This window comes from Notamacropus eugenii, chromosome 6 (genome assembly GCF_028372415.1).
Source record: "Notamacropus eugenii isolate mMacEug1 chromosome 6, mMacEug1.pri_v2, whole genome shotgun sequence".
Classification (NCBI taxonomy): Eukaryota; Metazoa; Chordata; class Mammalia; order Diprotodontia; family Macropodidae; genus Notamacropus; species Notamacropus eugenii.
The window spans coordinates 366,929,812-366,943,390 of NC_092877.1; the positions used below are offsets into that span (position 1 = coordinate 366,929,812).

At 36.6% G+C, this 13,579-nt stretch overlaps 1 protein-coding gene across 1 annotated transcript in view; it reads right to left on the reverse strand.

The window, feature by feature from the left end:
• Window positions 1-13,579, reverse strand: part of RSRC1 (arginine and serine rich coiled-coil 1) — a 438,530-nt gene that overhangs the window by 164,854 nt on the left and 260,097 nt on the right. The gene's annotated exons all lie outside the window — the stretch shown is intronic.

Sequence of the window (13,579 nt, forward strand, 5' to 3'; positions counted from 1 at the left end):
CTACTGTTTGTTTTTTGTCTCTGTTCTCCCCATCCCCCATCACACTATATTTACCAGGGGAAATGGCTACCCCTATGTACCACCACCACATCTGAAAGGCTTTGATTCTTTTTGTTTCCCTTTTTTAATTTTTATTTATTTTCAGTGCTCCACAATCACTTCCACATAATCTAGATTTTTTTCCCCTCCTTTCCTCCTCCCTCCCTCCTCCCTCCTCGAGACAGCGTACAATTCTATATAGGTTCTACACATACATTTCTATTAAACACATTTTCACCATAGTCATGTTGCATAGAAGGATTAAAATGAATGGGAGAATTCATATAACAAACCAAAACGTAATACAAAAGAAAATGAGCTGCTACATTCTGTGATTGAATTCCATAGTTCTTTTTCTGGATGTGGAAGGCATTTTGCCTTAAAAGACCACTGGGAATTTTTTAGGTCCTTGCATTGCAATGAAGTTCTAAGTCTACCAGAAACAATCCTCACACACTGTGGTTGTTACTGTGTACAGAGTTCTCCTGGTTCTGCTCCTTTCACTCAGCATCAGTTCATGTAAGTCCTTCCAGGCCTCTCTGAAGTCTTCCTGGTCATCATTTCTTATAGAATAGTATTCCGTTACATTCATAGACTACAATTTATTCAGTCATTGCTCAATTCATGGGCATCCTCTTGGCTTCCAGTTGCCACCACAAAGAGTGCTGCTATAAATATTTTTGTACATATGGGACCCTTTCCCATTATGATGATCTCTTGGGGATACAGTCCTAGAAGATGTATTGCTGGGTCAAAGGGTATGCACATTTTTGTAGCCTTTGGGCATAGTTCCAAATTGCTCTCTAGAATGGTTGGATCAGCTCACAGCTCCACCAACAATGAATTGAGTTCCAACTCTCCCATATCTTCTCCAGCATTTATCATCATCCTGTTCTGTCATGTCAGCTAATCTGAGAGGTGTGATGTGGTATCTCAGAGTTGTTTTGATTTGCATGTATCTAATCAATAGTGATTTAGAGCATCTTTTCATGTTACTATAGACATCTTTAGTTTCTTCCTCTGAAAACTGTCTGTTCATATCCTTTGACCATTTATCAATTGCAGAATGACTTATATTCCTGTACATTTGACTCAGTTCTCTATATATTTTATAAATGAGGCCTTTATCACAGACACTAGATGCAAAAATTCTTTCCCAGTTTCCTGCTTCCCTCCTAATCTTAGTTGCATTGGTTTTGGTTGTACAAAAACTTTTCAGTTTAATGTAATCAAAATTATCCATTTTGCACTTCATAATGCTTTCTATCTTTTCTTTAGTCAAAAATTCTTCCCTTCTCCATAAATCTGATAAATATACCATTCCTTGGCTCCACCAATTTGTTTATAGTATCACTCTTTATACCTAGATCACGTACCCATTTGGACTTTATTCTTGTGTACCATGTCAGGCATTGGTCTACGCCTAGTTTCTGCCACACTTTTATCGAGTTTTCCCAGAAATTTTTGTCGAACAGTGAGTTCTTATCCCAGAAGCTGGGGTCCTTGGGTTTATCAAACAGTAGATTGCTATATTCATTGCCTACTGTATCTTGAGTACCTTAGCATATTCCACTTGTCTACCCTTCTGTTTCTTAGCCAGTACCAAGTAGTTTTGATAATTGCTGCTTTATAATACAATTTGAGATCTGGTAGAGCTAGGCCACCTTCCCTAGCATTTCTTTTCATTAGTTCCCTTGCTATTCTGGACTTTTTGTTTTTCCAGATGAATTTTGATATTATTTTTCCCAGCTCTAGAAAATAATTATCTGATAGTTTGATTGGTATGGCACTAAATAAGTAAATTAATTTAGGTAGAATTGTCATTTTTATTATATTGTGGCTTGGCCTAACCATGAGCAACTGATGTTTTTTCACTTACTTAGATCTGACTTCATTTGTGCAAAAAGTGTCTTGTAATCGTGTTCATATGGTCTCTGGATTTGTTTTGGCAGGTAGATTCCCAAATTTTGTAGTGTCTACCCTAGCTTTAAATGGGATTTCTCTTTCTATCTCTTGCTGTTGGGCTTTGTTAGTAATACACAGGAATGCAGAAGATTTGTGTGGGTTTATTTTGTAATCTGCAACTTTGCCAAAGTTGTCTATTATTTCAAGTAGTTTTTTTACTTGAATCTCTGGGATTCTCTAAGTATATCATCATATCATCTGCAAAGAGTGTTAACTTAGTTTCTTCTTCGCCTATTCTAATTCCTTCAATTTCTTCATCTTCTCTAATTGCTACAGCTAACATTTCTAGGACCATACTGAATAATAATTGTGATAATGGACATCTTCGTTTCACCCCTGATCTTACTGGAAATGCATCTAGTTTGTCTCCATTTTATATAATGCTTGCTAAAGGTTTTAGGTAGATACTGCTTATTATTTTATGGAAAGTTCCCTTTATTCCTATGCTCTCCAGTGTTTTTAATAGGAATGGGTGCTGTATTTTGTCAAAAGCATTTTCTGCATCTAGTGAGATAATCATGTAGTTTCTGTTAGTTTTGTTGTTGATATGATCAATAATGCTAATAGTTTTCCTAATACTAAACCAGCCCTGCATTCCTGGTAAGAATCCTACCTGATCATAAGGTATTATTCTTGTGGTAAGTTGCTGTATTCTTTTTGTTAAAATCTTATTTAAAAACATTTTTTTTATTTTTTCTTTAAAATTTTTGCATCTATATTCATTAGAGAAATTGGCCTATAATTTTCTTTCTCTGTTTTGGCTCTTCCTGGTTTAGGTATCAAAACCATATGAATATCATAAAAAGAATTTGGTAGGACTCCTTCTTCCCCAATTTTCCCAAACAGTCTATATAGTATTGGAATTAACTGTTCTTTAAATGTTTGATAGAATTCACTTGTAAATCCATCTGGCCCTGGAAATTTTTTTTCTAGGGAGTTCACTTTTAGCTTGTTCAATTTCTTTTCCTGAAATGGGATTGTTTAAGTATTCAACTTCCTCTTCTGTTAATCTGGGCAATTTTGTATTTTTAAAAATAATCATCCACTTCATTTAGATTGTCAAATTTATGGGGATAAAGTTGGGCAAAGTAATTTCTAATTATTGTTTTGATTTCCTCCTTATTTGAGGTAAGTTTACCCCTTTCATTTTTGATACTGGTAATTTGGTTTTCTTCTTTCTTTTTTTAAAATCAAATTAACTAAAGGTTTATCGATTTTATTGATTTTTTTCATAAAACCAACTCTTTGTTTTATTTATTAATTCAATAGCTTTCTTAATTTCAGTTTTGTTAATCTCTCCTTTGGTTTGCAGTATTTCTAATTTGGTATTTACTTGGAGATTTTCAATTTGTTCTTTTTCTAGCTTTTTCAGCGCATGCCCAATTTATTGATTTCCTCTTTCTCTATTTTATTCATGTAAGCATTCAAAGATATAAAGCTTCCCCTAAGAACTGCTTTTGCAGTATCCCATAAGATGGGGTAGGTTATCTTCTTACTGTCATTCTCTTGAATGCAGTTGTGGATTGTTTCTATTATTTGTTGTTTAACTCACTCCTTCTTTAGGATTAGATTATTTAGTTTCCAATTAATTTTTGGTCTATTTTTCCATGGCCTTTTATTATATATATATAATTTTTACTGCATTATGATCTGAGAAGGAAGAATGGACTATCTCTGCCTTTCTGCACTGGACTGTGAGGTTTCTATGCCCTAGTACATGGTCAATTTTTGTATGTGTGCCATGTACCGCTGAGAAAAAGGTATATTCCTTTATATTCCCATTCAATTTTCTCCAGAGATCTATCATATCCACCTTATCCAGAGTTTTATTCACCTCTTTAACTTCTTTCTTGTTTATTTTAAGGTTAGATTTATCAAGTTCAGAGAGGGGAAGGTAAAAGGCTTTGATTCTAACATCATAGCCTGACATAAACACCGAACAGTACTGTGTAAGAGAAATATGGGGAATTCAATACATCTTACAGGTATGTATACTGGCTCAGTCCAATCTACAATGGATACATGTAAAGTCTAATAGGACTATGCACTTATGGTGGCTAAATCTTTCTCTCTCTGTGCATGTATTTAGGTTAATTCATCATTTTCAATGAGATCTAGCAGAGGTAGAAATACTGACCACTAGGACTAAGTAAACAGGCAATGGGTTACCACCTATTTTTTATCCTTCAGCAGTGGCTGGCATTCTTCTCCGAAAAGAATGGAAATATTTAGGAATACCATAATAACAAGACAATTTCCAGGGAGGGAAGAAAATGCATCCTATACATCTAAATTTGGCAAATAAATGTGCCTGATACTCTTGAGAGTACCCATTTTCATGAGCTACCTAGAGCACAGGAATCGTGTAAAGATTATTGGGTTACTTTGTGACCACTAGATAAAAATGTCTTTCATATACGTGCAACATGTATTTTTAACAGTACAATTACATTGTAATATAGAATCAAGGACACTGAATTTAGACAAATGGACAAAAAAATATATTCTTAAAATATATCTTCACTTTTTCCCATTCTTTCCAAGTCAAAACTTTTATTCCTATGTGACAGCTGACTGCAAAATACAAAACCTTACTCCTGTGGTAAAACTATTTCTAACATTTTAACTTTGTAGATAATGTTATAATTTTAAATTCCATATATCCCATTAATTAAACATTTTCATAAGTGATGTATTCATTAACATTCTTCAAAAGAAATAAGGGAAAAGGTAAATACTTCTTCAAAATATCTTTGGTTAAAGTTGTACAACTTCTCTTCCGGAATAAATTTCTTGAGAAAATTAAAATAACAACAACAACAACAACAAAAAAACCCCAACACACTTTGTTGTCACAATTTGTCACAGCAAACTTTTTTCAAGTTCATTCACACTGATGCTAAATAGAAAAACTAAAAGTTGATTCATATTTCAGGCATTAAAAACTAACAACTATCAAGTTGAACTGAAATGGTTTTTTACTAAAGGCCTCTGAGTTTGGGGACAAAGGAACATGAACTCCATGTTATCAATAGTAAAGTTGTGCTGGAGAGAAATGAAGAAGCTAGCTTCTAGCATACAGTTGCTATCTGGTAAGTATTTGTTGATTAAGTTTAGAAGGTAAGACTAGACTGTAGTCAAGAAATAAATACTAAGTACTTATCTGACAGCCTGTCTTGTATAACATGCTTTGAGTAGTAGTAACTTATTAATGCATAACTATATAAGATATTTTCTTCTATTTTAGGAAGGAAAATTCAGTCTCTGTTTTTTGTATCTTGCCTTTCTAGTATTTGCTCAAAAAGCAGAAGAAAGCATTCTTTTTTATTAAAAAAAGTTAAAATCTTATCTTTCTGCTAAATTGATCAATATTTTAAAAACTCCTTTAAATAGTCATAAGTGACTTCTTAATTCTTTTAAAAAAATTACTTGTTGCCACCACCCCTGATTCTTCATATCTTTGTATATTTTGGGGAAGAGGTTGGACACCCTGTTTGCCCCTCCTCAAAAGGTCACCCTATTTAAACAGGTTTTTTATTATAAAAGAAAAAAAGCAAACCAAGAATCTAAAATGTAATGAGTGATCCTATTAGTTCCACTAGACTAAAATCATAGAGTCTACGTATGTGGTCTTTTCAGCCACATCTGTCACGTACTATTTTGATACCACAGAGTGCACAAAATATTGACCATTCATTTAGGAGGAAGACTTGGGAAAGTATTCATGATTTTTTTTTTTAGAAAAGAAAAAACCAGCTTAAAAAAAGATATATTTCAATCCCTTTCAGAATATATCCAAGAAATCTACATTTTTTGTATCCAATCTTTAATATAATCCAAACAATAAACAGAAAACTATAATACAATGTGAGATTAAAGAAAAACAGAAAAAACCCCTATTTTTAAGTTAACTGCTCTCCATGGCTGCTAAATATGGTCTGATAATTAAAAAGTATTAAGTAACTCTAAAATTAGATGTGAACAGTTCCATGAAAATTCATTTTAATCAAGATAAAGTACATATCCCAAAAGTAGACCTATGAATTGGTGCTTCAATTAACTGAAGACTGAAAAAATATTCATTACCTTAAAAAATTGACTTTAGTTGTTTATTTTGAATGTAGTATTACAGAAACTTGAAATTTTATATAAGTACTTTAAAAGGTATGTTATTTATTCATATATAGCATCACAACATATCCAGATTGTCATTTTGAAGAAAAGACTTGGTCATAATTTATAAAAATTTTAGGACTAAAATGATCTGATTTTAAGGTATGCCAATATTCGTATACTTCCCATTGTTCATTATATATGTCTTGAGTTCATAAATTGCTTGAATCATTTTAAAATCTATCAAAAAGAAAACTGTACACGTATATTTGACATACAAATAAGATCACAAACTCTATACACTTGTCAATCTTTCACAATGAAGTCTGGGAAAGAAATCACAGACACCCAAGTGGTTTGGCAACTATAAGTGACAGAAGCCCTGCTAAATCCTCTGTTTACACTGGGGATTAGCTGAGTAGATTGTGAGTAGCAAACTGAGCTGTCCATGGTCAAGGGAACCTGCTCCCTGTCAGCCCGCAGGGCACAGAGACAAAGCATGGTCCTAGTAGGAAGTGACCCATAAACGTATTCCTACCCAGGATTTATACAAAGCCAGTCTGCCTCACAGAAACTCCATATGACCATTAACTGGCCTGCAAGGCCTGCCAGGAGGCCTAATTACAGGTCTACTGAGCCCAATAACAAAAGCTGAAGAGCTTTAGCTGAGGGATGATCTGCTTTATACTGACTTGAGAGAGTCCATATAGAGTGAGAAAAAGAAAGAGGTTTAGCTTTAAAATTCTCCCCAGAGACTCAGCATTGTAACTAAGTCTGGAAAGCCCACATGCAACATACTTTAGATAGGCTTAAACATACCACCCTCTCAAAATTAACATTCAACTACTGCCTGCTTAACATCTGCTCAAACATGGCAAGTTGCTGTGATATTGTTAGACTCCCAGTGAAAGCTTCTTCTAGCTAAAAATTAGGAGAGAGAAGTCACAGTCACTCAAATATAAATCTATAAGTGATAAGAAAACTGGTGAGTGAATTTTATAAAGCTGAGATGGATTTCTACGTAATAATTCTCTAGCGTCCTCAAACTGTTGTAGTGTCTGTGCTTTGGAGTTTTATTAAGAGAAACTGAAGGTTGAATGAACATCAAATGTTAAATGTTTGATTTGACACTAAAACAAGGCAATTTCTTTCTGGAACTTTTGGGAGGTCCACTAATTTAAGCTCAATGGAAAAATTTCATTCTAATCAAGTGAAAATGCATAATCTTTCATAACTTATTATCTTTAAAAACACAATCCCTGACCTATTACAATGTTCTCTATATCGTTCTTTTAAGAAAAAGAAGCTACATGTATTGAAGAATGAAGGTTTCAAATGGCTCTGCTCTTTAGTCATGAAATTTAACCAGGTTCTGAAGCACACAGCACCATGAGAAATCAATATATATCAAAAGAGAATCAAAATGTAAGTTTATGCTTTTCAAAATGCAAAGTTTAAAGGCTGTTTATGGAAAATAAATGAATTTTGCACAACAAATGAATTGATATACAAGTTTGTCCTATTGAGTAAGCATCTCTGGTAAGGAGAATCCTTCAGGAATCAGGGATGGGCTGATTAGAACCTCAAGAGGGCAAAGGTCCAACCAAAATCACTGCGTGAACTGAGTCAGGTTGCCCAGTTCCTAATACCTACTCTAGAAAAACTGAAATTTGTACCAGACCAAATAATGATCAAGAAAGCCAAAGAAAAACTACAGTGGAGTGCCTTTTTTATCCCAGAAATGCACAAAAATTCAGAAAGTGGATGTCAGCAAAGACAAAGCCAGAGTAGGCAAACAAGACCTTAGCCTCCCATACTGACTAGAGAAAGGTCAGGCCAGGTGTGGCCCACCAGCTTCTCTGTTCAGAGGCAACCAGTGGAAGATTCCCCTGAAATAGTCCCAGGTTGATTGCAAACTCATAATGGGGACTTTTGGAAGTTACAGGGAACACAAACAACCAATAGCAGCATGGTACACCCCAAGACTCTGAGATACCTACAGTCGTGTCCTGAGACAACATGGGAGGGTGGGAGCGGATATGGAAGACCCAGTCCTCTGAACCTCAAAGATCCAGGGAAGTCTAACCTTGGAAGAAAGAGTTAGAATAGGAACCTAGGGACATTGAATAAGACTGAGTATGTGTGACAAGCCTACTCAAAAGAGTAGGAGGGGACTGGCACAAGGCCCCAGTTCAGGAAATAAAGGTAGAGAGAAGAGTAAGCAAACAAAAAAAACACTGACGAGTATTCAAAATTATTGCAGATCTAGCTCTCCTAAAGGGAAAGTAACTCTGTAAAAGCTATAATCAGACATAACAAAGGGAAAGACAGATTTTCTACAAGGAAAATATAAATACCTAGGAAAAAATAAAAGAAAAAAAAGGCCAGAGTGCAGAAGATTCAACAGGAGACTGGAAAGGATAAGAAGAGAAAAACTGCAGACAACTGAAACAAAACTAGTCAGATAAATGTAAATTCCTATATTACTGTGACAGCTATCTAAGCTCAAGGGTGAGGGTATTTCCTCTCTCTTCCTTCTTCTAACTGGTCTCTCATAAATCTTCCACTGGCAATGTTCCTGCCATGTTAAAGGCCTTCAACTGGACAATGCCCAGAGACCAGAAACATACAGATAGTCCATCAGGTAGGTAGCCCTCATTTCACTCTCTGACCAATTCATTTTTTTTTCAGTCATACTTTTTTTTTGTGTGTGTATTTTTTACAGTAATAAATACAGGAAAGAGAAGATGTGATTTACCAGTAGTTTATGTGAAAAAGACCTGGTAATTTCAACTGAACACAAGTTCCATATAAGCCAAAAATGGAATGGATATCGAAAAGATTAATAAAGTCTTAGGTAGTGTTAACACATCTCCTTGACGATGACAGTCAGCCTGTCTGGTCTTCTGCCTACTGCCTGCTGTCACTCTCCTGCTGCTGTACACTTTCTCTTGGGGGAAATGTAACTGCTGACCCCTTACTGGACCTCTGTGATGGTGACCAGGTGTGTGTCTCACTTTCTAGGTATTGCCAGATGCTGGAATGTGACCCAAATGCATGTCTTCCTTTAGTGATTCTTTCTAGCCTCTAGGTACTGGCCAGCACCAGTCTACCTAAGCTCTGGTTCATCTGACAAAATATGAAAGTCCCAAAATAGTGGTGCCTACAATCACTATCACAATCTACCAGTTACTAGTGGCCAGGCTGCCTTGCAAAACCATCTGACTGTAGGAAGCAGCGATCACTCCTTCAATTGCTATGCCAGCTATAGTGCCCCACTGCCATGCATTCTAGGAAGACCATTTCACTCGGTATTTCCCTATCTCTTCACACCCTGACAGAGCTCGTCAATCTCCATAGCCTCAGTTCCTTGGCCTTACCTTCTACCTCCTAACATTCCTGGCCAAGATGCCATGCTTAGCCAAGTGGTGGCTCAGCATATCTGGCAATGCCACCATGAACAGCAGGGATGTAATCCTTTAAGATTCTGTTCTTTCCTCTTAAATTAGCATGATTCTAGGCTGCCCAATTACCCCCAATGGCTCCTAGTTCTGCTTCCTCCCTTGAGAGAAGAAAGAACCAGAGTCCAGTGATAGAGGGAAATCCTGATGAGGAAATGCCTACCACTGGAGTTCAGCAACAATTCTTTAGTCATTTAGAAGAGTTTAGAGAATTAACAGAGGCAATTCTCACATTGAAGTGACTTGCCTAGGCTTACAATGGCAGATTGTGTCCAAGATCAGACGTATGCTCAGGGCTGGAATCTAAGGCCAATTCTATCTACCACATCTTGCTGCCTCTCATTTTGTTTTAGTATTTAAAACGCTATTTTTAAAAATTATAAAAACAAGGATATTCTATTTGGTAGCTATGATCTCAATGAACTCTGATCTGACCAGGGCTAGGGTAAAAGGATGAACTTGATGAGCTGGGAAATGAGAAAGATGTACCACCTTTGAATTTTCTCTCCTAATTCTGGCACGAATATTTCCAATCAGTGAAGAATCATCTCATTCAGAAAGTCTGAAATAAGCTTTGGAGTGAGTTTTCTTTCCTTGGTACGAAGAGTTAGGCATAAGTCACCTTCTGAAGGCATAAGTCGGTTTCTGAAAATGCTGCTTATAATTCGCTTCAGGGGAAGCCTTAAGCATAGAACTTATGTGGCACAGGCTCTTCCTACTAAGCCCGAGAATGAGGAAATTGGCTTTAGCAGCCAGTGAGCCTTAAGGGGCAACGCTACATCTGTCTGATCTGTCTTTGCCTTTCAGCTTTCTTCTATGGGCTCTTGGCCTGAATTCTCACATTGAACTCTCACGCTCGTCAGATCTCTCAGGGCCTCAGTTACCCTTTCATGGTTTCCTTAGCCCAGGACTTGATGGGCATCACTGCTGAAGTGTCAGAGACACAAGACTGTGAACTTCCTGAGGGCAAGAGCAGTGTGTCTGGTATCTCCCCCAGTGTTCAATATGTAAGAGGTGGCTTTGAAATGTCTATTGAAGAGAGAGCTCTTGTTTCCCATCTTTATTTCATTATGGGAGCACGCCTCAGCTCAGAATAGTTCCAACTTGTGGCATAATGGTGACCTTTGATAACCATTCCCTAAAATTAGAGCAGGCAGATCAGCAAAACATGAAGAAGCAAGAAATGAGGAGAGCCTGTCCATGCCGGTAAGGCTAGTGGTAGGCCAAGGCACAGGGCGATGCAACGGGAAGCACAGAGAAATACGGTAAATGTCCTCATTTTCAGAGTCAGAGATGTCTGCTCTCTGTGGCACATGGGTATTTATTTGGGGACAAATTAAGTTGCATATGTAACACTGAAAGACCAGAGCCTCAAAAAGAGACAGGCAGTCTCTCAGCATGTAATTTTCAAACAGACCCTAAGGGGGCACCCAGGTCTCAGTTCACGTTTCTTAGGCAGCCTGTGAGATTTTGTTTGCTGGGAACATGTTATACTTGAGCATCTTACAAATTAGACTTTTGCAAATGTGAATTTTACAGGTAAAAATTTTTAAAAGGTTTCTGGTATCCTAGTATACAGAATATTATTTTAAAAGGTTCATGAAGAAACAATAGGCACTCTGTCACTGAATGTGGAGGGAAGTCGTATTTCGATTCAAAGCATTAAAGGGTCCATAAATCCACATACTATGACTCCCTTCTTCAGATGAAGGGGAAAAAATCTTCATATTGATGAAAAATACATTTCTTACCCTCAATATCATTGAGTAATAAGAATGGGTGAGCATTTTATACATTATAATACGGCTATTATTCTGCTAAACAGGTTGCATAATACATGTTAAGTGGCAACTCTGCCTAATTAATTCCTGAGCAGGTGGTTTGTATCATTCAGCATAATTTCATAATCCAAATGTGGGTTTTAAAATTTAGAATGTTGCAAATATTTTGAATGTCACGCAAATCCACAGGGTCTAGTCTGAAATGATATATAACACATAGTATTTTTAAATATATTTTAGGAATGCTAAATTAAAAAATGAGGAGAGACAGCTGTGTGCAGCATAAACAAATTATGCACTTTGAGATCCAGGCTGTCACATCTGCTTTATAATTATGTGCTTCAAAGACATATTAAGATATAGAGAAAAATATACACATTTGAAACTATGAAATAAAACTCTTTAGTTGTACTGCTGAAAATTATGATTTTGAGGGACATATCAAAACAAATATTGTCCTTTAGGTTACTTAACACTCAAAAAACTAGAAACATTTAAAAAGAAAATCTCATGTAAGAATGTGCATGAAATATGTATATGAAGGATGATTAAATTATTTAACTATTGTTACCTCATTATATTTCACTTTTGGTGAAATGCCAATAAAATTTTTTATTAGAACATTTTGGAAAACTCATATTTATCAAAAAATAATACATTTGATATTAAATAGAACACCTGATATGCCATAAAAAGAGAGTGATTAATAATGGCAATATTTCAGGGGGGTTGTCAATTTTTATACTTGCATATAAGTTAATTTCAAATAATGCTACTGTAAATTAGTATAACCAGACATTACTTAGACTTCACAAAATACTGTTCTTTCAAAGCTATATCATGTTAAGGTGTGTACACCATTCACACTTTAACTATACTTTATGGATCCTCCAGTCAATGTGTTAATCATATTAGTTTTCCTACAGCTCTATTGCTTGCTTAGAGTAAAGTAGGAGTTAAAAGGGTACAAACAAGATGGTCCTCATACAGTTGAGAAAGATAAGAAACTTACTATCTCTATCAGTATTGAGTATATAAAAGAAAACTGGAAAAAGACACAGACTTCTAAAGCGCAGGATAAAGGGATCAACATTCCCTATTTTGATATATAGCATAAGGTAAGTGGCTTGTGGAAATTCCCTGTAGCAAATCAAATTTGTGAAGCGTTTCATATTTTTATGAATCCAACCTTAACCTCTCTGCTAATCTCCAGTCTTGCATCTCCATCTGTCTTTTGGATATCTCAAATTGGATGTCTCAGACTCTTTAAACTCAACATGTCCAAAGCTGTAATCAGTATTTTCCCCCCAAAATCTTCCCTTCTTCCTAACTTCCATGGCTACCTGTCCACGGTACAAAGATTCTTCCAGTCATCTAGGCTGGCAAGGTAGATGTCATTCTAGACACTTAACTCTCTGGTCCCCCAAATCCAACATGTTGCTAAGGCCTCTTCAGTTGACCTTCGTGGCATCCCTCACATGCGCTCCATTCTTGCCTCTGACATCACCACCACCTTGGTGTAAGCCCTCATACCTCCTGCCTAGGCTTCTGCAATAGCTTGCTGGTGGTTCTGCCTGCCACAAGTCTCTCACTCCACTCCTTTCTCCATTCAGCTGTCAAAGTTGATTTTCCTAAAATGCAGGTTTGACCACATCACTCCCCTACTCAAAAATTCTAGCAGTTCCATCTGACCTCAAGGATAAAATTAAAAACAAACAAACAAAACAAAACTGGAGGTTCAAAGTCCTCTACAACCTGCTCCCCACTCCAGTCTTGTTCCATCTGACCCTTGCTCCTCCTCCCTCTACATACAAAACAAAGTCAAGTGCAAGTCATGTCATCATTTCTCTGATGTCATGGTCTTCGAAAATGAAGGATGTACACAGACCTGTGAGGAGACTGAGCTGCCTTAATGAGGACCCAGGTGGCTGGGTAACTCAGCTCATCCACTCCCTTCTATCTGCTCACCCCTTCCTTCTCCTCTCCAAAGGAAGGCCAATTTGGATGACCAAAGGATGCCCAGTTAACTTGGGGCTTACCCACTGCATCCTGGGTTGTCTCCAGTCATCCTGATGAATATCTCATCACTGGATCCAGATAGCTCAGGGGAAAGTGAGGCTGGTGACTTTGCATAGCCCTCCCTCACTCCAAACAAAGTCAAGTGCAAGTCATGTCATCATTTCTCTGATGTCATGGTGCTCTTTGAAAAAAAAGGACAAA